The sequence below is a fragment of the Narcine bancroftii genome, chromosome 1 (genome assembly GCF_036971445.1).
Source record: "Narcine bancroftii isolate sNarBan1 chromosome 1, sNarBan1.hap1, whole genome shotgun sequence".
Taxonomy (NCBI): domain Eukaryota; kingdom Metazoa; phylum Chordata; class Chondrichthyes; order Torpediniformes; family Narcinidae; genus Narcine; species Narcine bancroftii.
In genome coordinates this window covers 415,238,118-415,264,581 of record NC_091469.1, presented here as the reverse complement: position 1 = coordinate 415,264,581, position 26,464 = coordinate 415,238,118, and the positions used below count along the sequence as shown (strand labels likewise).

Genomic DNA, 26,464 nt, shown 5'->3' with positions numbered 1-26,464 from the left:
GGGGTAGCAGCTGTTCCTGATCCTGGTGGTGCGAGTCTTGTGGCACCTATACTTCTTTCCTGATGACAGCAGTGAGAACAGAGCATGTGCTGAGTGGTGTGGGTCTTTGATGATTGCTGCTGCCCTCCGAAGGCAGTGTTCACTGTAGATGTACTCAATAGTGTGATGTCCTGGGCTGTGTCCACTACCTTTTGGAGGGATTTACACTCAGAGGTATTGGTGTTCCCATACCAGACCATGATGCAGCCAGTCATTAAACAGAAGTTTCGAACGACACTAAGCGAAGTAAAGTACCTTCACTTCTCAGCAATGTTTACTTCTCTCCTGAAATAGTTGGTCTTTGCTCAACAGCACCAAGTGGCATAGACTTGATTCCAAACCAAACCTGTATTTATCCAATGAGGGGGACCAATATCCAGGCAAGCAGGTTTGCTAGAGCTGTTGGGAGGGTTTAAACTAGTTTGACAGAGGTTGGAAATCAGAATGTGAGGGCATAGATTAGAGTAGTCGGACAAATGCATGATGCTATGTGCTCTGAGATGGAGAAGAAGGACAGGCATGGGACAAAACATAAATGTAGCTAGTTAGAGGGTTTGAAATGTGTCTATTTCAATGCTAGGAGTATTAGGAATAAAGGGGATGAACTTGGAGCATTGGTCAGTACGTGGAACTACGATGTTGTGGCCGTAACTGAAACTTGGCAGGAGGAAGAGAAAGATTGGCTGATGCAGGTACCTGGGTTTAGGTGTTTTAAAAAGAATAGGATGGGAGGTAGAAAAGGTGGAGGAGTAGCATAACTGGTTAGGGCTAGTATCACGGCTATAGAAAGGTAGGATGCTGCAGATGGAGTGTCCACTGAGTCAGTGTGGGTGGAAGTCAGAAATAGGAAGGGAGCTATCACTGTGTTGGGAGTAATCTATAGGCCCCCAAATAGCCCTCGGGATACCAAGGAGCAGATAAGCAACCAGATTTTGAAATTGTGTGGGAAATACAGTGTTGTAATTATGGGTGATTTCAACTTCCCTTATATTGACTGGCACCTACTGAATGCAAGAGGAATAGATGGGGCTGAATTTGTTAGGTGACACAGTATGTGAACTGGTCGATGAGAGGAGAGGCCATACTAGAACTGGTTATGGGGAATAAACCTGGTCAGGTGGCTGACCTCTTGGTGGAGGAGCATTATGGTAAGAGTGACCACAACTCCCTGAGCTTCAGCACAGCTGTGGAAAAGGACATAAACAGTCAAACTGGGAAAGAGCTCAACTGAGGAAGGACTAATTATGAAGGGATGAGGCAGGAATTAGTGAGAATAAATTTAAAACTGATGTTTAAGGGAGAAAACACAGAAGTAATATGGACGAAGTTTAGGGACCACTTGTGCAGGATTCAAGAAAGTTTTTTTTCTGCACTGGGATGAGAAAAAGATGGTAGGAATGGGAATCGTGGCTGACAAAACAGGTCAGACAACAAGTCAAGAGGAAGAAGGAAGTATACATTAGAAATATAAGGAGAAGGAAACAGGAAGGGCTCATGAGAAGTACATGGTAGCCAGGAAAGAGCTAAGAAAGGAGAGCATGAAAGGGGGCATGAGAAGGCCTTGGCATGTAGAATTAAAGAGAACTCCAAGGCGTTCTATGTGTATGTGAAGAGCAGAAGGATGATAAGAATGAAGGTGATGCCGCTAAAGCAGGGGTGTCAAACTCAAATTCACAGAGGGCCAAAATTATAAACTTGGACTAAGTCGTGGGCCAAACTAAATATTTATTGAAAATTTTCAACAACATCTGCATGTTTTCTCTTCTTTCAACGTATGTAATGTTAAACTTTTTCTTATTAAAATAAATGTTTAATAATAGTTTTGGTTAAACTCTTTCCAGAAGAAGCATTAACAAATGAGAAATAAAATATTCAATAAATAATATTTCTCTATAGCCTTTAAGCTCCTTTTGAATGTATTTTTTTTCACGCCAACAAGTCAAAAAAATAACAACTTGCTTCAATGAAAATCCAATCTTTCAACTATGAACAGTCCAAAGTTAACCAAAGAAAATATTAATCCAAGCTTAGGTTGCTACACTGTGATTTACTCTGATGCACCTGGATCTAAACCAGATACTTGGCATCTCTTCTTAGATGCAAGTTCATCAAACTCTGGGGTCAGAGTTTGCCTCCCACCAGTCTTGAAAGGTCCTGTTTTCTGTCTTTCGTTTGGCCATTTTTCGTAAGGGGTTTATTACATGTGAGTTGGGCGACAGGTCGCAGATGCTAATGAAAGTAAAGAGAGGAGGTGGGGGCGATTAGCGGGCTGACGGGCCGGCACCAACGCATTTTCAAAGCATTCTGGGATTTGTAATATTAGCTGTGCATGCGCTATACTGGTGCGGCGGCCAGCAGGCCAGCTCTAATACATATTTGATATGATCTTGCGGGCCAAATATAATTATATCACGGGCCAAATTTGGCCCGTGGGCCTGAGTTTGACATATGTGCGCTAAAAGATAAAGAAGGCTGTTGGGTTTCAGCCCACCCTCTGCTGGACATCATGACACCCACATCATGATGTCACCCTTCCAGATATATATATAATATATATAAAACCCTGTGTGTCAGTAGCCAGGTTAGTCTAAATGAGAAAGCATCACATCTCTGAGTCTTAATTGTGTGAGTACATACACAACAGTGGTGATGAGGAACAAAAAAACCCTACACATACTCCAACCGTGAGAAAGAGAACAACAGAAGAAAGGTAGAAAATGACTAACTAACAAACCCAACAAATTCCCACCAAAAGATCAAGGCAAAAGTGCGCCAAGATGGCAGAGGTAGAATTTGGGGAATTCAATGTAGTAGAAGAAAGTTGGGATAACTACATAGAATGGTTTAACCACTACCGCATGGCCCACAATATTGTGGAAGGTCCAGTAAACCACAAAAGTGCCCTCTTCCTCAATATAATGGGCAGGAAAACATTAGACCTCCTTAAGACCTTGCTGGCCCTGGAGGATCCAGCGACGAAGACGTTCAACAAATTATGCACCATTAAGGAACAATTTAAGCCCCAAACCACCAGTTATGGCAGAAAAGCAATGATTCTATGAAAAGAGACAAGGACCAGGAGAAACAGTAAGTGAATACCTGGCATCAATGCGCAAACTGGCGGAGCACTGTCATTTCAAGCAGTTTCTATATTAGGCACTACGAAACAGATTAGTGATGGGGCTGGCAAATTGCCAAACAAGGCAAAAATTATTAGCAATGGATGAAGACGTTACATTATATATTGCATACAGGGATGCCTGCAGCTCTGAAATGGCAGATTAAAAACTTGGATGAGGGTCAACCAGACCTACTGGTCGGGAGGTCTTACCGCCAACAATGCTTCCGTTGTGGGAAATACAACCACCAACCAGAAAACTGTTTCTTCAAAAATTCTAAATGTAACCATTACAAAACAGAAGGACATATCAAAGCTAAATGTTTGCTTCTAAAGCGCAAGTAACCTACAAATAAACAGGCAGCTAAAGTCAAAATAATTGCAGAGAGAGAGAGACAGAGAGAGAGACAGAGAGACAGAGAGAGAGACAGAGACAGAGAGAGAGAGAGAGAGAGAGAGAGAAAGAGAGAGAGAGAGAGAGAGAGAGAGAGAGAGAGACAACCTAGCCATGATGATAACAGCCCAATGGCTGACCTTCAAGCTCCTGAAATTTCAGCTCCTGAGATATTACACATCCGAGGAATAAATGGAGGAAATACAGCAATCTTTATTCAGCTAAAAATAAATGGACACCCCCTGAAGATGGACAGACACAGGGGCAGAGATGTGCCTAATGCTGTTACATGTAAAGGAACGCTTGCTCCCATGCCTCCCGGTAAAAACACCTGAAATAACTCTGTTACAGGAGACAGAATCAAAGTATTTGGAAAATATACAATACAAACAACAGCAAATAAAAAAACACACTCTCTCTACAGGTTGATAGAATAGTTAAGAAGGCCTATGGGATGCTGGGATTCATTAATGGGGGGAATGAATTCAGGAATAGTGAGGTTATATTATATCTCTACAATTCTTTCGTAAGACCACACTTAGAGAATTGTGTTCAGTTCTGGTCACATTATAGGAAGGATGTGGAAACTATGGAGAGGGTGCAGAGGAGATTTATCAGGATGTTGCCTGGATTTGGAAACAAGTCTTATGAGGCAAGGTTAGCTGAGCTGGAACTTTTCTCTTTGGAGTGTAGAAGGATGAGAGGAGACTTGATAGAGTTCTACAAGTTTATGAGAGGCATAGATAGGGTAGACAGCAGCACGTGTTTCCTTGAGCAGGATCAGCAAACATCAGAGGACATATGTACAAAGTTAAGGAAGGCAAGGATAGAGGAGACATCTGGGGGAAGTTTTTTTTAAAAAATACAGGTACATGATCCTTTATCCGGACATCTAAAATCCGGAAAGCTCCAAAATCCGGCAAGTGGGGAGAGAGGTGGCAGTGCGAGTCGGGCGGGTGGCTGGGACACCGGCAGCATGAGTCGGGCGGCCGGGGGAAGGGGGAGGTGGGGGGTACAGCAGCACAATTTGGGTGGACTTAAATCTGGCTTTTCAATATCTGGAAAAATCCGAAATTCGGAACACACTGTCCCCCAAGGGTTCCGGATAAAGGATCGAATACCTGTACACAGAGTGTTGTGAGTGCCTGGAATTCCTTACCGGGGATGGTGGTGGATGCTGAAACATTGGGGGCATTTAAGAGACTCTGTGGTCTGCACTACCCTCCCCACTCACCCTTCAACGCCCTTAGTCACTTCCCACTATAACTGCAGGAAGTGCAGAACTTGTCTATACATCATCGCCATCTAGGATGACAACAGATCTTCTAGATGAGGCAGAGACTTGCACGCACATCATCCAACTTAATCCACTGCCCTCCGTTTACTCGGTATGGCCTCCTATATATCAGTGAGATCAAACATAGGTTCAGTGATGTAGTCACCGAAAGCCTGCACTCTGTTTTTGGGTCCAAGGTTGAACTTCCTGTAGTCAATTATTTCAACTTACCCAATCATTCCCGCATATGGTATCTGTCCTCAGCCTCATCCATCGTCAAGGTGAGTCCAAATGTAAACTTGAGGAACAAAACATCATATTCTTCCTTAAAACCCAATGGTGTGAACATAATTTTTTTCTAATTTTAGATAATCCCCCTCTACCTAATTCCACTGTTTACATCTCTTCTTTACTTGCTCTTGTTCTTTCTTTTCTCTCTAACTCGTCTCCCTTCCCAGTGGTCTCTTCCTTTACCTTCTCTCTCTCCCTTTCCTACCTTCTACCCTATCACTTTTTAGCTCCTCCCTAGCTCTTTTCCCTCTTTACATACAAAATATCATTCTTTTTACTTTAGTCATGACAAAGGGTCCCAACTGTTGACTGATCATTTCTACCCTTGGATGCTGACTGACCCACTGAATTCCCCCAGCACTCATTGTTTCTAAGATTCCAGCATCTGCCATTTTAGTGTTTCACAAATTGCTATAATATGACTGAAATTCTAGTGAGTTCTAAATGTGGTTCCATTTAGTGACCTGATGAAAATTAATGGCCCAGTCACTCTACTATCTTGCAACTGTGGCAGTTGCAATGAACTGTGCTATGTGTCAAAAAGATTATTAATTATTTGCCTTAAGCAAAAATAAAGAACAAATTGGTTGACCTAGAAAAATGTCCCATGGTATGATTCAATAGCCAGGAAAATTAAAGTAGCACTTGCACTCTGAGGCACATAAGCTTTGCCATGAGGAAACCTCCTTCACCCAAATCTATGGAGATTTACAACAGGGTAGATCTCCTGTTGTACTGCTTTCTGAATCTGGTATCCTGGCATTTTCAGAGGCTTCTCTTCATTCTTAAAAATATAGATCAAAAAGAAGGACTTCGCTCTGGAATTTTATAAATTGGCAAGGTTATTACTGTGCCAGCGACAGAGGTTAAAATCCGGAGATGTCTGTAAGGAGTTTGTATGTTCTCCTCATCTCTGCGTGGGTTTCCTCCAGGTGCATCAATTTCCTCCCACCCTTCAAAAAAATGGAAGGGGGGCCATAGGTTAATTGAGTTATTTTGGTAGCACGGGCTCATATGCCGCAAGGGCCTGTTATCTTGCTGTATGTCTAAAAAATTTTTAAATAGAAAACATAAGTTAGGGAAATTTAACATGCACAACAGACAGAAAATCTTATTGAAGCAAAGATTTATGATCCATTCTAATGTCATAATGTAACACAGCAATTCACCATAGAAATTGCAGCAAGTAATTTTAAGGATAAAAGGATCAACAGAAGAGTGAACCTGGCCTAAACACGTGCAATTCCTTGGTATTTTATGAATTCCATCCTGTTAATTTAACTGGGAGTCTAGCAGTAAGATAAAGAAATTATAAGAAAAGTTCTTTCTTTCTAATTTGTTCATCAGTTTTGCTAATCACCTGCCAAGCTCCTAAAACTTAGCACAACTGAGGACAAATTTAACTAGATAATCTCACATCCTCCAATTCAAACCACCCCTATGAGATGTGTTAGTTTCATTATCTATTCTTCTATCAGAACTTCATGGCCTATATCTTTGTGTGAAGGACTATCACAGACCAGAGAAAGGTTCCATTTATAAATAGATTTGCTGCTTCTAACCTGGAACCACTCAATATTAAAATTGTGGAGAAAATGTTTTTTCCATTATGTGCACAAAATACAGTCATATGAAATCTCAAGGACAATTTTTAAATACTCCTTGGCAAATCGGTTAGTGTAGTGCAGGGGTGGCTAAACTTGCTTAACATAACATATGATAGACTTCAGATGTTTGAGAGCCACAAGACTAACAAATATTAAATATACATTTTTATCCTTACATGCATATTTTGTTGCAAAAAATTATATACATAAAGAAATACATGTACAAAACAATATTTATTTATGCATGTAGTTTTTAAACTGCTAAGCTGTATTAATTTCAATGATCAAAAAGTACATATATAATTAACAAATATTTTCAAAATCCTGACTGATTTTCTGTGGAATTCTCTGTCCAAGGAGACTGCTTCATTAAATATACTTAAAATACAGTATGATAGATTTTTTTCATCTCACTGAATGTGGGAGCAGGCTCAACAGACCAATGGACATTTCCTGCTCCCGTTTCAGATGTGCTATCTTTGGGAAAACTGCTGCCACTGCTCTCTGCAAATATCTGCACTATTGCGGTGTCCACAACTGAGCATGCAATGCAGGAAGCGATCCGATGCAAAGCTGCCTCTTGCAGCAGGGCGAGGCCAGGGGGGCCTCAGCTCTGTTTCTCTCTGTTCCACCCCCGCTCCACACACTGGCAGGATGGGGGAAGTGGCTGCTGGGACCGGAGACTGGGGTATGGAGCCGTCTAACCTCTGTGTGGCCTGGTGCTGACTCTCCATTTGCTGGGGCCAGGGCTTGCCCATGGCCACTGACAAGACCTTCACTGATGCTGCCAGCTCCAGTTTTGCCCTGATTTGGCACCTGGATGTGTTCCTCATTGGGGATCCAGAGGTGGGATATCTGTCCAGGGCAGATGACAGAGATGGGGGAGGCTGGAGGTCCTTATAGCCTCTCCTCCCCATCTGGGCCTGGACAGATACCCCACCTCTGGGCCTGGACAGATAACCCACCTCTGGGTCTGGACAGATACCCCACCTCTGGGCCTGGACACATACCCCACCTCTGGGCCTGGACAGATACCCCACCTCTGGGCCTGGACAGATACCCCACCTCTGGGCCTGGACAGATACCCCACCTCTGGGCCATGTCTCATTGGAGCTCTCCTGGCCCAGGCCTGGCTTTCTGTCCTCTGTGGCTGCTCCCTGCAGAGGACCCTCAGTTTTGTTCAACCCTCCTTCCGCGTATCCCATGTTGGCAGCATTGTGCTGTGGTGTGGCCAGGCGCAAGTGAGGAGAACATGACTCTGGCATGAGCTGCTCGCTCCGCTCCTCTGCAGGAGCTGTTCCTCCTATGGCCACTCCTTTTTCCCTCTCCTTGTCACACAGCTTGGGCTGAGACCATCCCTGGACCTCCTGGTCTGGGTTTATGGATTTGGAATGTCCCAGGGCGGCTTCAAGAGCACTGGTATCTCCTCCAGCCAACATATTTCCACAAGCATGTCAAAGAACAGCATGCAGCTGGCAAGCTGCAGTTTGGCCACCCCTGGTATTGTGGTTAGCACAACACTATTACTACACCAGCAACCTAGGTTTGAATCCCGTGCTGTCTATAAGGAGTTGGTATGTTCTTCCTGTGTCTGCATGAGTTTTCTTTGAGTGGTCAAATTTCCTTCCACATTCCAAAGTCATATGGAATTAATTGGTCACATGGGTGTCTATTGGGGGCACAAGCTCTTGGGTCAGAAGGGCCTGTTACACAAAAATAAGATTCATATGCAAGGAGTCCATAAGTCAGGAGTTCGTATCTTGTACTTATTTCGACTGTTTAGCTCAACTACATTCCCAGGCCGAGAGGTTCAAGAACAGTTTCTTTCGAAAACTTTCCAAAACTTTCAGGCTTTGAACCTCCCCTTATTACATTAATCAAGGACTACTCACACACTACATAAGATCTGTCTCACTTACAAAAGATGTATGTACAAAAGATCAATGCACGTAATTATTATTGTAATTATTATTGCATTATATTGTAATCCACTTTTCTTGCACTATGGTAACTATGAATATTCATTATCTTATCTGTCTTTTGTATTTATTATCCCTTTTTGATTTAATATATACTATTATTATTTTCCCAAACTTTTTTTGATGCAGCAAGTTAATTTCAGTGCATCTGCATATTGTACAATGTATATGACCATAAACTAATTTTCAAGTCATTATCATTCTTAGCTTCAGAAGGAATGATGTCCTGAGAGACCCCAAGACCATCAGACTGGTCAAAATTTATGATTAGAAATGTTTCCCTCTTGCTTGTTGGGACAAACACCAATTGTGTCCTGATTTCTGCAAGGCAAAGGGGAAAGTTAACACCAAAATGTTGGCATGATTGAGTTGATTTGCCGAGGCAGATGGTGTGAGCTTTCATTGCTGAGGAATTAAAAAGTATAAGGAATGATCGGGTAGATTTGGAAGGAGTTGTGTGGGGTGAGGGGTACATGAGACTGTGTGTGCAACCATACAAATGGTTTAGTATTTTACTGCTCAAAGTTAATGATGCTTTTCACAGTGATTGTTATTGAATATTAAGTTCATGCCATATTGGTGTATGTGGATATAGGTTAATGATACATTCCTCCTTGTTTCCTTTGAATTTCTTGGCCTTTGTCATTTGAGCAAGCAAATAGTTTGTGTCATCCAACAATAAAGTACTGAAGCATTAATACAATTTTTAGACTAAACTCTGAGGCTCCAAGTGAAGCAACTTGCGAATCTGCATCCGATGCTCCTATTGTGGTCTCCTTAAGTCGGAGAGACTGGGCACAGAATGGGAAATTGCTTTGTTAAGTACCTTGGCTCTGTCCGCCGCAGTAGTGTGGATTTGCCAGTGGCCACCTATTTCAATTCTCTATCCTATTCCCTTGCTGACATGTCTATCCATTGGCTCATGTACTGCTTGACTGAGACCACCCACAACACCCTCATCTTCCAACTGGGCACCTGTTATATGTGGAATGCGGAGAATCATGTGGCCTCCGTCTGGAACATTTTGGATTGCGGCGGGTCAGAAGTTGCATCACCTGCCAATCAAAGTTGGACTCCGGCCACCCATAGTGCACACTTCACCATTGGCTCATTTAAATGATGCAGTGTCATCAGTGGGCAAATGCCCAAGCTGAGAAAACCATAAACTCTGACATGTGGGACAGTTTTCTCTCTCTCTCTGCTCTTTGGTCTTGACTATGAACGCTGCTCTACAGCAGGTCACTGAACAGTGTACATCACTGGAGGTATCATTGATACTTAGAGTGGGACCGTAGTATTGTTTGGCAATACTTAGCATTGAGCCACCTTCTCTCTGTTGGTACAGGAAATTGGGAATGTGTTTGGAAGTCCCTGTCTGTGTGTGTGTACATATGTCGGAGAGTATGGTAGCATAGGTAGCCTAAGGTATCGAGGACCCTTGTGCCTGACGTGTCTACTTATACTGATATTTTTTTTGTCTCATACCATGTAGTAGATGGCAACTAGTATCAGAGTCCAACTTGGACTGATGTGAATGTCTATATAGCTATTAAGTAGTAAGTGATTTGACCTCTTCCCGTTTGTTTCCCATTTGTACAATAAAGTTACCTTTGATTGTGAAACTTGTGTCCAGACTCATCTCTCTGTGAACCCAATGAACTTAACACATTCCCAACACAATAGCACCCTCCAACTGGATGTCATTCATATTGACCTCTTTGGTTTTCGTTAAACCCTCCCCTCATTTTTTCCATCTTCACCTTCCCCCAGCTCTGTCTCTCCCTTTTCCCTGTCTCCTTTCACACAGACAATCAATTATCACCTCTCCCCTTATTATATTCAATTAACACCTTTCATTGTTCTGGACTCTTCCCCCAGCCAGCACTGATTGAATCTCCATTCTGAGATTTCCTGGGTTTTTTTGCTCATTCTGCTTATTCTTTGTTTATCCTTGAAGAAGGGCTCAGGCCCCAAAAGTAGTCAATATATCTTTGTCTTCTATGGATGCAGAAAGACCAGCTGAGTGTCTCCACCCTTTCATGTGTATTTACTTGATTCTAAAGGCTGGAGAGAAGTAAATAAAGGTGGGGGAGGAATGCAGATCTACAGACAATAGGTGAGAATTTAGTTTGGATGAGAGTAAAGGTGAGAATTGATTAGGGGGTTTGGCTCTGTGAGCATAGAGCTGAGGGAAAGGAGACAGAGGGTGAAGGGGAAAGAGAGAGAATCAGAGTCAGTAGTCCCTTTAACACTGGCACCTTGTCCCAGGAATTGATGGCCAATTTACTGGTTAAGGGTCCAGTGGAAAAATGAAGCAACTGGCTGGCCAGCATCAAATCACACAAAAATCACGCTGTGGATTGATGGCCTTGACTCCTACTCACATCCCCAGCATCAGTTGATGCTGGCATGCTGATTAACCCGGTGAAAAAAGGACAAGTTGCATCCTAGGACATCCCAGTTGAAAGTAGACTCTCCTATCCCCGGGGATGACTTGTGGTCTAGTGAGAAATTTCAGGCCAGCTGCAACACAGGGTGGTATAGTTGCTGTAAAGCAGTGATTCTCAATCTTTATCTTTCCACCCACATACCACCTTAAGCAATCCTTTATTAATCATAGAACACCTATGGTATAGGGAATATTTAAAGTGGTATGTGAATTTTAAGAAAATGTTTGAGAACCACTTAAAAGTGTAACACATCTACCATACTTTGAAAAACATGAATGTTTTCACCCACATCACCCTCCACCCTGACGAAGGGTCTATGAACTGAAATGTTCTGATTTTTCACAGATGCTGCTTGACCCCCTGTGTCTTTTCAGCATTTTTAGGCTTTTTTTAAAAAAGATCTTAATTGATTTTGTTGTAATTTATTCCCAGTGCTGTAACAGAGGATGTCAAACTCACTTCAATTGATCTCACAAAACAGAAATATTTGTAAGTTATGGAAGGAATTTTGCCCAAATACTAAGCCCAAAGGTAGCCTCAAGGGAACGAACCCTCTCTGATTCAAAGTGCTGTTACAATGAATGGTAAAATGTTCTCTGTGACCTCACTCAATTTACCTTATCAGATTTGATAAAGCTTCAAAAGCCATACTTCCCAAAAAGAACCAAACCTAGTGATGATAAAATAGAACAGTGCTTATTTCAATCCTACTCTGTAATTTGCTTTGTATAACAATTAATTTTACTTGAGGCATAAAATTAATAAAGCAGTGGCTTTTTAGAGAAAATACACATTATGTAGATCATTGGCCAACAGACAACTGAAGTAAAAATGCTACTTTTTCCCCCATAACCCTATTCTACCTCTCATGATGAAAAAGAGAGTGTTCCTCTTCTTTGTGGAGGATACATTCCTTCTGTCAATATTCTGGTCTATGTGGGAACAATCCCTATTTCATTCCTACTCAAGTATCACTCTTCAACTCTTCCTCCCAAGTTTGATGACTTTAGAAGTCCTACCTCTTGTATCTCTCCCTTTCATCATCATCCCGACACTTCTGCTATCTTCAGGGTGATCCCACCAACAGCCACATCTCTTCCACCCACCAGCCCACTCCCATCCTCTTTGATGGCGAAAAGTCTCTTTGAGACTCACTATGCTGCTCTTTTCTTTCCACCCTTCCAGCCCCCTAGTCAATTCCCTCCCTCTGTAATTGCAAAACTTATCCCTACATCTCCCTTCCTCCTTCCATCCAGAACTACAAACAGATCTTATGGATGAGACAGATCTTTACAGGCATGTTGTCCAACCTAATCTACTATATCTGTTGTACCAGTGTGGTCTCCTCCACATTGTGAGACGAGCTGAACATCTATGCTCTGTGGGTCCAAGGTTGAACATCCTGTAACCAACTATTTCAACTCCACCAATCAATGTTCATTGTCAGGGTGAGGCCAGCTTGAGGTAAAATTGAAGAACAACTCATCATATTCCTTCTAGACAGTCTTAATTCTTACAGCATGATTGTTTTTAAAAATTTTAAGTAACTATCATCTCTTTTTTTTAAACTTTATTTAAAATTTTATGACATGAATAAAATAAAAATTACATTTAAAGAAATAATAAAAAATAAGATAATAATAATTAGAATCTCTTCTCTTTTCTCTTTGGCTTGGCTTCACGGACGAAGATTTATGGAGGGGGTAAATGTACACGTCAGCTGCAGGCTCGTTTGTGGCTGACAAGTCCAATGCGGGACAGGCAGAAACGGTTGCAGTGGTTGCAGGGGAAAATTGGTTGGTTGGGGTTGGGTGTTGGGTTTTTCCTCCTTTGCCTTTTGTCAGTGAGGTGGGCTCTGCGGTCTTCTTCAAAGGAGGTTGCTGCCCGCCTAACTGTGAGGCACCAAGATGCACGGTTTGAGGTGATATCAGCCCACTGGCGGTGGTCAATGTGGCAGGCACCAAGAGATTTCTTTAGGCAGTCCTTGTACCTTTTCTTTGGTGCACCTCTGTCACGGTGGCCAGTGGAGAGCTCGCCATATAACACGATCTTGGGAAGGCGATGGTCCTCCATTCTGGAGTCGTGACCCACCCAGCGCAGCTGGATCTTCAGCAGCGTGGACTCGATGTTGTCAACCTCTGCCATCTCGAGTACTTCGACGTTAGGGATGAAAGCGCTCCAATGAATGTTGAGGATGGAGCGGAGACAACGCTGGTGGAAGCGTTCTAGGAGCCATAGGTGATGCCGGTAGAGGACCCATGATTTGGAGCCGAACAGGAGTGTGGGTATGACAACGGCTCTGTATACGCTAATCTTTGTGAGGTTTTTCAGTTGGTTGTTTTTCCAGACTCTTTTGTGTAGTCTTCCAAAGGCGCTATTTGCCTTGGCGAGTCTGTTGTCTATCTCGTTGTTGATCCTTGCATCTGATGAAATGGTGCAGCCGAGATAGGTAAACTGGTTGACCGTTTTGAGCTTTGTATGCCCGATGGAGATGTGGGGGGGCTGGTAGTCATGGTGGGGAGCTGGCTGATGGAGGACCTCAGTTTTCTTCAGGCTGACTTCCAGGCCAAACATTTTGGCAGTTTCCGCAAAACAGGACGTCAAGCGCTGAAGAGCTGGCTCTGAATGGGCAACTAAAGCGGCATCGTCTGCAAAGAGTAGTTCACGGACAAGTTTCTCTTGTGTCTTGGTGTGAGCTTGCAGGCGCCTCAGATTGAAGAGACTGCCATCCGTGCGATACCGGATGTAAACAGCGTCTTCATTGTTGAGGTCTTTCATGGCTTGGTTCAGCATCATGCTGAAGAAGATTAAAAAGAGGGTTGGTGCGAGAACACAGCCTTGCTTCACGCCATTGTTAATGGAGAAAGGTTCAGAGAGCTCATTGCTGTATCTGACCCGACCTTGTTGGTTTTCGTGCAGTTGGATAACCATGTTGAGGAACTTTGGGGGGCATCCGATGCGCTCTAGTATTTGCCAAAGCCCTTTCCTGCTTACGGTGTCGAAGGCTTTGGTGAGGTCAACAAAGGTGATGTAGAGTCCTTTGTTTTGTTCTCTGCACTTTTCTTGGAGCTGTCTGAGGGCAAAGACCATGTCAGTGGTTCCTCTGTTTGCGCGAAAGCCGCACTGTGATTCTGGGAGAATATTCTCAGCGACACTAGGTATTATTCTATTTAGTAGAATCCTAGCGAAGATTTTGCCTGCAATGGAGAGCAACGTGATTCCCCTGTAGTTTGAGCAGTCTGATTTCTCGCCTTTGTTTTTGTACAGGGTGATGATGGTGGCATCACGAAGATCCTGAGGCAGTTTACCTTGGTCCCAACAAAGCTTGAAAAACTCATGCAGTTTGGCATGCAGAGTTTTGCCGCCAGCCCCCCAGAAGCCAGAAGTCTATTTAAAATACTACATCATTAAACTACACAAATTACCCCCCCCAATAATTATAACACAACATTAATCGTTTAATTTAAAATTAGTCCAACCTTCCCCCCCAAAATAAAGAGTGAAGAATTAATTAACAATGTTGTAAATAAAATAGAAAAAACCCCACTTACAAAAAGGATAAAACTTAATAACAAAAAAAAATTACTAACAACAAAAAAAATATCAATACTAAAATAATACCCTTAAACATATATTTAAATCAAACATAATACATGTATTTAACAAATGAAATCCACTTTAAAACTAAGTTCAAATATTAAAATCATATATCAACCACATATCTGTTATACAAAAAATCATAATTAATAATACATAAATACAGAATTTCCATTAATACCAAGTTTCCTTTATAATTCATCGAGAGAGCAAAAACATCCCTTAGAAAAACAATCAGATAAACTTTTTATTCCCTTCCCCTCCCCTTATATAAAAAAAAGGAAAAAAAAGAAAAAAAGTTCAAACTCATAAAATTCTCCATATTCTTCATTTATAACATCTTCAAAATTCTCTATCGAAATTAACTTAATTTTATTAACCTCTTCTCCCTCAATGTATTTGCACTTGGTTTTCTTCTTTTTCTTCTTATCACCTTTCCCCTCATCTTCCTCTTCATCTAATTCAACATCCTCAATTTTTGACTTATTATCTTCTGTGACATCATCCTCTTAAAAAAGAGAGAAAAAAGAGAAAAAAACCCCCCCAAAAAAAGAGAGAAAAAAAGGAGAGAAAAAAACCTCCTAATTCCCTCTCAATTACAATCAGAAAACAAAAAGAGTAAAAAAAAATTATTTATTTAAAATTTTTTTTTAAAAAACCTTCACTTCTTAACCCAAAAATTAAAAAGAAAAAAAAAACAGGTCGGAGGTCACGACTACCTCCTCCTGTTTAAACCGCCCAGAGCGGTAACTCCCCCAAAATATTGGGTGTGAGATAACTCACAGGTAGCTGATGACTTCTGGAAACTAGTGCCCACCCAGTTCCCTCTCCCAACTCCCATTTCATTATACTATCATCATTATTTAAACTATTTAAACTCTTCTAAAAAAAAAGATAAAAGATTTATTTTTTTAAAATCAACATTACCACTTCGGTCACCATTGCTTCCATTTCTTTTAAAAATCTGGATCCCACCTTACATCTCTACTCTCTTTGGAGACCTTGAAGGACTACATCGTTCCTGAAACTGCATGATTGGTAGAGACTGAGCAAAGTCCATAACCTCTTTAGGATTGTCAAAGAACTTTGGCTGATTTCCATCCTGAAAAATCTTCAGTACCGCAGGATACCTGAATGTTGCCTTATGTCTTTTTTTCCACAACCGTTCTTTCACAGAATTAAATTTGCGTCGTTGAAACATAATTTCTTGACTCAAATCTTGATAGAAGAAAACAGGATTATTCTGAACCATCAAAGGAGATCTATTTTGCTGGGCATTTCTAATAGCCGTACGTAAAATTGTCTCTCTGTCACAATAGTTTAAACAACGGATCAAAACAGATCTTGGATTCTGTCCTGAAAAAGATTTTCTTCTTAAAACTCTATAAGCACGTTCCATTATTAAACCTTCAGGGAATTTATCCTGTCCTAACACTCGTGGAATCCATTCAGTAAAAAATTTTCTTGGATCTGGTCCTTCTATGCCTTCTGGCAAACCAACAATTTTCACGTTGTTCCGTCTAGATTGATTCTCCAAATAATCAACCTTTTTTGCTAAATTTTTATTTTGGATCTGCAATGTTTCAATTATTCTATTTTCATCTTGCAGTTGATCCTAAACATCGACTAAACCTTGATCACACATTTCAAATCTTTCAATGGTTTCAAGCTTAAAAGCTCCATTAATGGCTTCAACATCGCATTAATCTTGGAAATAAACGGGTTCACAAAATTAGCTAAGTGACTCGATACAGAATATATCTTATCTTCAAGATCCTTAAACATTTCAACAGAAGTAGATTCAGGCATAATGGGGTCTTGCTGTTCCTTAGAGACCACAGGATCTTCTGTCCCTTCCCTTAATTTAGTATCTTTTCATATAAAAATCCCTCTCAAAGTCCCCCCCAGCAATGCCAGGAGACTGAAGATCAGGGTTATCTTTAAGCCAAATCTCTTTAATCATCTTCACTGAATCGATGTCTGGAAAAACCGTTGTAATTGAAGATGCATTTTGCAGCGCCACCACTGTAGCAGTCGAATGACAGCTCTTTAACTCTCCAGCTGGTGGCGCCCCAGCTGATTCAACTGTCAAAGTCTGAGTAACAGCACTCACAGTGGCCGTTGTGTGAAATACTCGCACCCGGCCAGCTCTTTGTTCTGAAAGCTGTTGAGTGCGACCTTCAGAGAGCCTTACCGGTTTAAAATGGAGTTTCAATGCCGAATTCTGTACATCTTCTTCTGGATCCATTCTACGTTGAGTCCTGGCTTCTTGTAAACAAGTAGGCTCAGATAATTTCAGAAAATGTAGTTTTTTAACAGTCTGTTGATGTTTTCTTTTACCTTTTTTTGCATATACACCATTAGGTATTAATCCAGCACCTCTTATTATTTATAAACTTTTAAAAGAACTTTAACGGGCACTTAAAGACAAAACAACAAATCAGAGTCAGGAGAGGTCTGGAAGGCACGTCTGTTCCCTACACCATCTTACCACGCCCCCCAGTAACTATCATCTCTATCTGGTTCTATTCTTTCCATCTCTTCTTTACCTACTCCTATATTTATATTCAAACTTTTCCTCATGCCCTGTCCCATTATCTGTTAGCCCATCCCCGAGCAACTTTCTCTTTTTCATTTATATAGTTGCATCATGCTTTTACTTTAGTCTTAATAAAGAGCCCTGACCTAAAATATTGACCAACTATTTCAACACCTGGATGCTGTCTGACCCATTGAGTTCCACCAACAGCTTTTTATTTGCAGAAATAACTCAGTGGGCCAAGCAGAATCTGTGGAGGCAAAGTGATGGTCAACATTTTGGTCAAGATTCTGCATCAGGACAAAGGAAGAGTTTTTACTTTCTCTATAAAAAATGCAAACCCTCTGATTGAAACCGTGCACATTTTTCTTCACAAATTGAAAATAGAAAAATATCTTCAAAGCAGTAATAAGAAATGGATTTTGAACCTTAATTTCTTGAAGCATTTTTTCATTTATAAAGAGGTATGTATTGGAGAAATATTGAATTCAGCTTTACATTTTATAGGAAATACCTGGACTACATATTCCAACCAATTTCATAAAGTATGAAAAAACATTCAGATTTTTTAAATTTTGGATTTCAACTGTTAAAAATGTGAAAGAAACTAACTATTTTACCTAGGCAAAAGGAAAACATTATATTTTTGAATGATCTGTGGCGGCGCACATCCTCATGGCGAACCGGCCCCGCTTGTATTGCCACGTGGCGGGGCAGTCATGGGGAAATGGCTTCATCAGAGGTTTCTCTCTGACCCCAGTATCCCTTCCAGCGCGCACCCTGGGCAGCGATTATGATGTCACAATGCACCAGGTGACTGAGCTCATGCTGCCCTTATAGGGGCGCACTGAATTTGAATAAAAACAGTCGTTAACGACCCTCAACGTGGTGGCTGTGTTTCTTCCATTGCTCTTACCGACGAGCCCAGACATTTTTCTGGACTCAAAACACCATGGATTCAGCAGAGGTTAATACTGTCTCCATCAAGCATCCCCCCTTTTGGACCCACCAACCGAGAACGTGGTTCGGGCAGGCGGAACCACAATTTGAACTCCGCAACGTCTCCTCAGACGCCATGATGTTCTATCATGTCGTGAGCACTCTGGACCAAGATACGGCAGCAAGAGTGGATGACATCATCCACCGTTCCCCGGCTAAGGGGAAGTATTCCGCCCTCAAAGACCTGCTGCTTGGAACTTTTAGGCCAACTCCCCAGCAACGGGCTTCCAGGCTCTTTCACCTCGATGGGCTTGGGGACCGTAGTTTGTTGGCGCTTATGGATGAAATGCTGGCCCTGGCAGAAGACCACAAGCCTTGTTTTCTCTTCTGCCAGATATTCCTGGTACAGATGCCGGAGGACATCCAGCTGCTCCTTACAGATGAAGACTTCTTGAACCTGAGGAGAGCAGCAGCCCATGCAAATGTCCTCTGGCACATGAAGAGGGAAAACAAGGCAGCCCTCAACCAGGTGGCATGATCAGGAGTCAGCCAACCGCAAGCCGCTCCCAAGACCAAGTCGACCTGGTGTGTCTACCACTAGCGTTGGGGAGTGCAAACCCGTAAGTGCTGCCAGCCCTGCGGGTTTCAGGGAAACGACCAGGCCAGCTTCCTTCATGTGACAGACAGATCTACCGGCCACCGATTCCTGGTGGACACGGGGGCTAAGTTCAGCGTCCTTCCCCTCACAACATTAGAGACTCGCACCCAATCTTGAGGGAAATGGTGTCATCAGAGGTTTCTCTCTGACTCCAGCATCCCTTCCAGCGCGCACCCTGGGCAGCGATTATGATGTCACAATGCACCAGGTGACTGAGCTCATGCTGCCCTTAAAGGGGCATGCTGAATTTGAATAAATACAGTTGTTAACGACCTTCAACGTGGTGGCTGTGTTTCTTCCACTGCTCACACTGCCAAAGATGCATCTTTTTTTACTGAAAAGAAATTAATTTTTGAGTGCATTGTGTTCCAGAAGAATTCAAAATACTGTTAACCTCATCAGAAAGGAACATCTGCTACATTTCACATTTCGCCTTGATGGCTGAAGTAGCATTCAAAGCAAAATAAATATACATAAGCAAACCATCAGCATTACTTTATCCCAAGAAGCTGGCAAAACAGTGATTCCTGATCATTTTTAGTTGCAAGACTATTGATTAAATATTTTTACAGATTATAAATAATTACATTTTAATTTCTTAGAATCCATTTAAAAATGTTCTGTGCACATTCAATGCACGTGAAACATGTATTCCTGAACAAATATTTTTAACAAATCATTTTCTGTATAAACTACTAATGTTCAATTTCCATGGTCCTAGATATGGGCAAATTTCTCTCTCCTGTCCATGCACAGTTAAAGAACTGCTATTTCTTCTGCAAACACAAAGACTTATCAAATGTAAAACCAGTGACATGAAGACATCAAATCAATTTCAGGTGACGTGATTGTCTTCCACATACATCCAGCTTTTCTATCTTTCTATCCAACAAAAATATCAGTGAATATCTTTTCACATAATTGATGATTTTTTTTTCTTCATGGCAATAGAGCTGACAATGTGCAGAAGGATACCGATAAGGTAAACAGAGGATTAATTAGTTAACGGAACATCTCACAATCAGTGTAAACCTCAGTATGCATACGCAGAGTAAAAATTTGCTTTATTAAACATAGAAGCAAAACATTCATCCAATCTGTACAATATTGTGTTCAAGTACAGTTGTAGTATGTAACCTCTGACAATCTAAGTGGTTAATATTGCCTTTGGATTAGAAGAATCATTTTAAAAAATGTTTCACTCCACCATCTGAATAGCTTTGGAGAAACTAAATAGAATCCTTGGTCAGATCACACAGACCCTGGAGTCTGTTCCGCTGTAGATTAAAGAAGTTGAATAGCAAAAGAGATTCTGAGCATTTTTTTTAATAATTGGAGGTCTTTCCTTTACAATAGAGATTTTAATATTAGCAGATGTTATTGCCCTGTTCAGCAGGAAGTGCAGTTATTCAATAGGAATGGAATAAGCTGTCTTGCTTCATGGCCACATTTCTGTATTCTGAATCCCTTGATTTTGGATAGCGAGAATTTCAGACAGGGTTAAAATTTATAGATAAAGTTGTTGTAACTAATAAACCTCAGTTAACCTGATATGGAGCGTTGTATTGCAGCATCTGCTGATTGTGTGATGTTAGTTCATGCGATCATTGATTTTTCATTTTTTGACAGCTGCTGTTCATTTTGGGAAGAATTGAAGCAGGTGTAGAAGGTATTGTTAATGAAGAGAGATGACTCAAGTTCTGTTCTTTTCAGTGAGCTCTGGCTGCTGTTAATTATTGGTTTCCTCCTCTTGATCACTACTTGTCCTCATCTTGAAGGCTGTTGTCAAATCATAGTTCCATGTTCTATCTGTTGCATTGTGTTCTAAGTCACCATTGCACATCTCAGTGGATTGCCCAATGTGTGCAACCTCTAATGAGCAGTCATGACCTTGACTACAAATTTGATTGCTGGATGAGGCTCAATGCTTTACTGGCTTCTTTATTGAATATAGTGTTCATTGGGTTTGGAAATGACTAAATAGTGTGCATTCAGTTTAAGAAGGAAATGCAAGCTGCAAAATTCCATCACTGTTAAGGCCCAGGAAATTGTGCACAATAGAAATATACATGATGCACCATAAATCACTCAGAAGACTATTATGGAAAAACCAATTCACTTGAGAACATGGCATATCCCTACTGTTCGGTTGTCCTACACTGAGTTGCAGGGGGCTGTGGAACAGTCACCTTTATTCAGGCACCTGTGGGGAGGGACCACAGGTACAACCGGCCAATAGGTATGCTTGACCAGATAATTTTACGTAACAGTGGTTTACCACAAGACATGCACACTTTGTGCATACAAATATTCTGCTATTAGTTCAATCATTGCAAAACAAGTGGAGATACTCATGCAGGTTCCCAGTACTATTTTCAGGTGGTGGGAGTCACAGTTGTGAAAGATTGAGTCAGTGAATAGGGTTGGAGATTCAGTGGGAATTAAGCAGGTCCTTGAAGTCAGGTCAGGCACTGATGGAGGAAAGGGAAAGAGGACACAATAAATTGGGATGTTCAGATGTGATCAGGCTTGTTCAGGGTCACTGCTACCTTGGGGCAGATTAGTACCTGCTGCCCAAAGGTAGTACTGAGAAGAGATGGTGACCAGGTGGATGGGAACCCTTTATGATGTTAATTGCCTTTTTGAGGCAGTGCCTCACAAAGATGTCTTCAGTGGTAGGAATGTTGGAGCCAATTATGAACCTGGCTATGTTTGCTACCTTCTGGAGCCTTTTGCCTTCCTGGTCTATTGAATTCCTAAATCAGTATACTTTCCAGAGTGCACGTGTAGAAGTTTGATAATTTAACAACAAGCTAATTCTCCTCAGAATCCTTAGAAAGTAAGGATGCCTTCTTCATGATTGCCTCAACACACTGGCTCTAATGGAGGTTTTCTGAAATATAGATTCCCAGGAAATTGAAGGTTCTAACCTTCTGTCCTGTTACCGATGACAAATTTATGGCCCCTTGGCATCCCCTTCCTAAAATCAACAATAAGCTCCTCAGTCTTGAGAGAAGGATTGCTGTTTTGGCACTCCCCTACCAAGTTCTTGATCTCCATTTTGTTTTCTGACATCATTTCTATTTACTCGGCCCAATGATAATGGTGTCATCAGCAAATCAGTATATTGAGTAAGTGCTGAATCTGGCTATACAATCATGAGTGTACAGGGAGTGGAGGGGGGGGGGGTGAAGCACACAGCCTTGGGGTGCCTGTGCTGATAGTCAATGGGATCATGTTGCTGATTCACACTGAATGGGGTCTACCAATGAGGAAGGTAGGGATCCAGTGCAGAGGAAAAGTGTCCCAAGTCTTTTATTTTGATCATGAGGCTTGCTGGTATGATGGCATTGAATGCAGAGATGTAGTTAATGAAAAACAGCCTGGTAAGTATCTCTGTGGTCTTGCTGATTTAACACAGAGTGGACAGCCAGCAAGATGGCATCTGCCATTGTGAAATGCAATTGCCATTGAAGGTGGTTGGATGACGTTTTGGTTGTAAGAGACTCAAAACGGATCTTGCAGCTGATCCAGTGATGGGTTTCAAAGACTCAGTGAAGGCATGGAGAAAACTTAAAGGCTTTTATGGTTCAAAGCAGAAGACACCATTACCTGAAGCCTGGTCAGATAGATCAGCTAGGTCCCCATGTCAAGTGAACTGGCCTTCCTTATACTATTAATACTCTCATCCATGCCAGTCAAGAGTGTTGTCAGTGCATCTGAATTTTGGATAAGATCTTCCTGTTCCTCAGCTCCACCCAGATAGCCTCAGTAGACGAGTCCTCTGGTGAGCCCTGAATGAGCACAGCAGTGATATTTTCCCTGATGAGCCATGCCACTCCTCCACCTTTAATCCCCCTGCTCTATTGCATTGGAAACAACAGAAGCCCAAAACATCAAACTGTCAATCCTGCCTCTCTTGCAACCAAGTTTCACTAATGGCCACAATGTTATTATTCCATGTGCCAATCCATACTCTAAGCGCCTCTGCCTTTCCTATAATTCTTCATGCATTGAAATAAACGCACCTGAGAACATTTCCAGCATGTACAATCCTTTGATTTCTCATGTTACATGCAATTTTCACATCTTTTCCCTCCTACACACCCCTATCTACTCTGGTACTGTCATTCTCATCCCCCTGCATATCTAGATTAAACCCCCTGGAGCAGCACAAGTAAACCTTCCCACAAGGATATTAGTCTCCTCCCACCCCTGAAGCACTCTTTCCTGTACCATGTCATTAGCCATATGTTAAAGCTGTATTACCATCCTATCTCTAACCTTAATAGCACGTGAAAGGTAGTAATCCTGAGATCACAACCTGGAGGTCCTGACCAACTTTGTGCCTAACTCCCTGAACTCTCTTTGCAGGACCTCATAAACCCCTCCTACCTACATCATTGGTTCTTACATGAACCACAACATCTGCTGCTCATCCCACCTCCTGAGAATGCTGTGAACTTGAACTGACTCTGGCACCAGGGAGACATCATATTATCTGTGATTCGTGATCTCTTCCTCAGAACTTCTTACCTGATACCTTAACTATAGAATCCCCTATCACTACAGCTCACCTCCCTTCCTTAGGCACAAGACCATACTGTGCTAGAGACCTGATCACTGTGACTTATTCCTGGTAGGTACCCCCTCCCTCCGCAAAAGTATCCAAAATTGTATGCGTAATTGAGGAGAATGACCATGGGGGTGCCTTGTCCCCTTTCCCATTCCTGACTATCACCCAGCTACTATCCTCCTGCCTCCTAGGTGTGATAGCATCCCTGTAACTCCTGTCTATCACCCCCTCAGCCTCTCAAATGATCCATAGATCATCCAATTCCAGCTACAATTTCTTAACTTGGTTTGTAAAGAGCTGCAGCTGGATGCCCTTTTCATAGAAGAAGTCATTAGGAATACTGCTGGCTTCCCTGACTATCCACATTCTGCAAGAGGAACATTCTCCTGCCCTGGTTGCCATTTCCACTGTCCATGACTAGAGCAAAAAAATATGATTAATATAAACTTGCCCTTACTAGTGCCTACCTCAAATAAGATAGTCCTTCCACCTCCACCATGACGACTTCCTGATGACTGTTCCACTACACAGTGCCTCACTTTTATCATGATGCTTGGGTCACCTGATCTCAATTGCCCAATGACATCACACATAATCTCATGATTCTTTTTACTGCGGCCCAGCCAGAATTTCTACTTGTCAGTGCAAATATAATACAAATATAGAGTAATAAGATAAAAAATTATACTCATTGTCTTCCAAGAAGATTGCTACTGATAAACTTGGCAGAAAAAATAATGTAAGCACTTAGAGTTTGAACAAATTCAAAAAATTATTCCAGTTTTGTTCACAGAGAAGAATAATTATTTCAAGCAATGTTATGATGAGGATTGTTTATAATTTTATTCATTGTGGTACTTACCTCTGAAAAATGATGCATTTCATGGTAAGATACAACCATAAAGTGCAGAGATAAATTTCTAGATTGGTTGGTAAACTTGAAGTCATGAGCTAGTATTAAGTAAGCATACATTACCATATAAAAGATTGGTCAAACATTAGAGAATCATATTTTCTATTAAAAAAGAGTGATGTGGTGGACAAATTTGAAAACCAAAATACAAATTGAGCCAGTGGATGTCAGCAAGAAGAGTGAGCAATCAGCATGTGGCGCCAGTAGTGTCATGGCAGCATAATTTTGATTGACTCTTTAAGCTTAAGAAGATTAAAATGAAGAGTTCTAGCTAGGAGGGCTCTAGAATGGCATGCATAACTCTTGTAAGTAGGGTATGGAGATAGAAAGAGGCACAGAGGAGGAAATATGTGCTATTGGTTATGGCACACTGTGTATTCAGTGATATATCTGCATATAAAATATGAGTCACATGTAAATGTGATGTAATGGTACATGTGATATAAACAAGTGTGGTAGTTGCTGGTCTTTGATAAAGAGTTAACCTGTGTTCTTAAGTTATTGGTGTCTCCTGGAGTTGATAAAATGCAGTGCTCATGTGTTCAACAACAGTGGGTTATTTTTCACTTTCTTATACACTGCATGGTCAGAAGCTCATCTCAAAATTAAATGGGACATCATGTTCAGATATATCCAGTTCAAATGTGATATTAACCAGTTAATTAGTTCATTGTGAGTGCTCCTTCCATTGCCTTGGGAGTTCTGATGGTTTCCCAGGAAAAGTGTGACGTGCAAGAATCTAGATAGAGTTTCTAGACTAAAATAATTTTTAATGAGAAAAATACTGCAATTCTGCAGGGATATAAGGTAATATTTAATTCCATTCATTGTATTACGATAAGTAATTACAGGTACCATTGCTTGCTGACATGGCAAAATATCAAACCTCAATTTATTTCATTAATGTATTAATGATTCATTTAAAAAAAAACAATCTGTACATTGAACGGTAAGCAAGATTTTCAAATGTGACTGTGATGCTAAAAACAAACAATAATTTCTTACCCTCTCCCTACTGTACCTGTTCCCCTTCAAATTTTAATATTCGGTACAGCTCTGGTAGGCAGACTGACTCATAACCTCAAAGAGCACATCTTAGTCCTCTGCAATGGATGTAAAAAATGATCATTTTAAAATTTAAAAAACTAAAGTAGTCAATCAAGATTTAAAACCCAATTAAAATGTAAAGCCTATTATATAATGTAATGGAGACAATTATATAACTGCATAACTGGCCATATTTAGCTACTTAAAAGGAAGTATTTTATTAAAAGTTTCTAAAAAATTATCATACATCTTGCAACTACAGTTAATGAATTTCCCTTCACACTTTATTAAAAGTAGAAAGAAGACTTCTAAATGTCTTTTCTTCTCACAGACAGTAAACATATAGATTGTGTAATCAATCTCATGAGTGCCTGTAAAGTTTTATTGTCTTAAGCATTGTGCTTGGCAAATTATTTGATGAAGTATTAATACACACAATAATGATCGAATTCTCACTCGACATGGAGAGTGATGAAATTAAAACCGAGACTAAGGTCCTGAATTTAAATAAAGGGAATTATGATGGTATGAGACGGGAGTTGAGTAAGATTGATTGGGTGGTGTTTATGGGGGAGTTGACTGTGGATAGACAATGGAAAGCATTCACAGATCTAATGGAGAAATTGCGAAAATCGTTTATACCGGTTTGGCATAAAAATAAACCAAAAAAGGTGACTCAACCGTGGATAACAAGGGAAATTAGAGACAGCATTAGGTCCAAAGAGAGAGCATATCAATTGGCCAAAAAAAGTACCACAACTGAAGACTGGGAGCAGTTCAAGATGCACCAAAGGAGGACAAAGGGATTAATCAAGAGAGCAAAAATAAATTACGAAAGTAAGCTTATGGCAAATATAAAAACCGACTGCAAAAGCTTTTATAAATATGTCAAGAGGAAAAGATTGGTGAAATCCAGAGTAGGTCCTTTGCAGTCGGAATCAGGGGAATATATAATGGGGAATAAGGAAATGGCAGACCAATTAAATTCTTACTTTAGTTCTGTTTTTACAAGAGAGGATACAAATAACCTCCCAAGGATGT

At 41.1% G+C, this 26,464-nt stretch overlaps 1 long non-coding RNA gene across 1 annotated transcript in view; it reads right to left on the bottom strand.

Moving 5' to 3' along the window:
- The window catches only part of LOC138751569 (uncharacterized), a 40,058-nt gene that overhangs the window by 1,147 nt on the left and 12,447 nt on the right, over nucleotides 1-26,464 (bottom strand). The window contains exon 2 of the long non-coding RNA XR_011350054.1: nucleotides 25,382-25,479. This is a non-coding gene — a long non-coding RNA (uncharacterized lncRNA). The remainder of the gene's footprint in view (nucleotides 1-25,381; nucleotides 25,480-26,464) is intronic.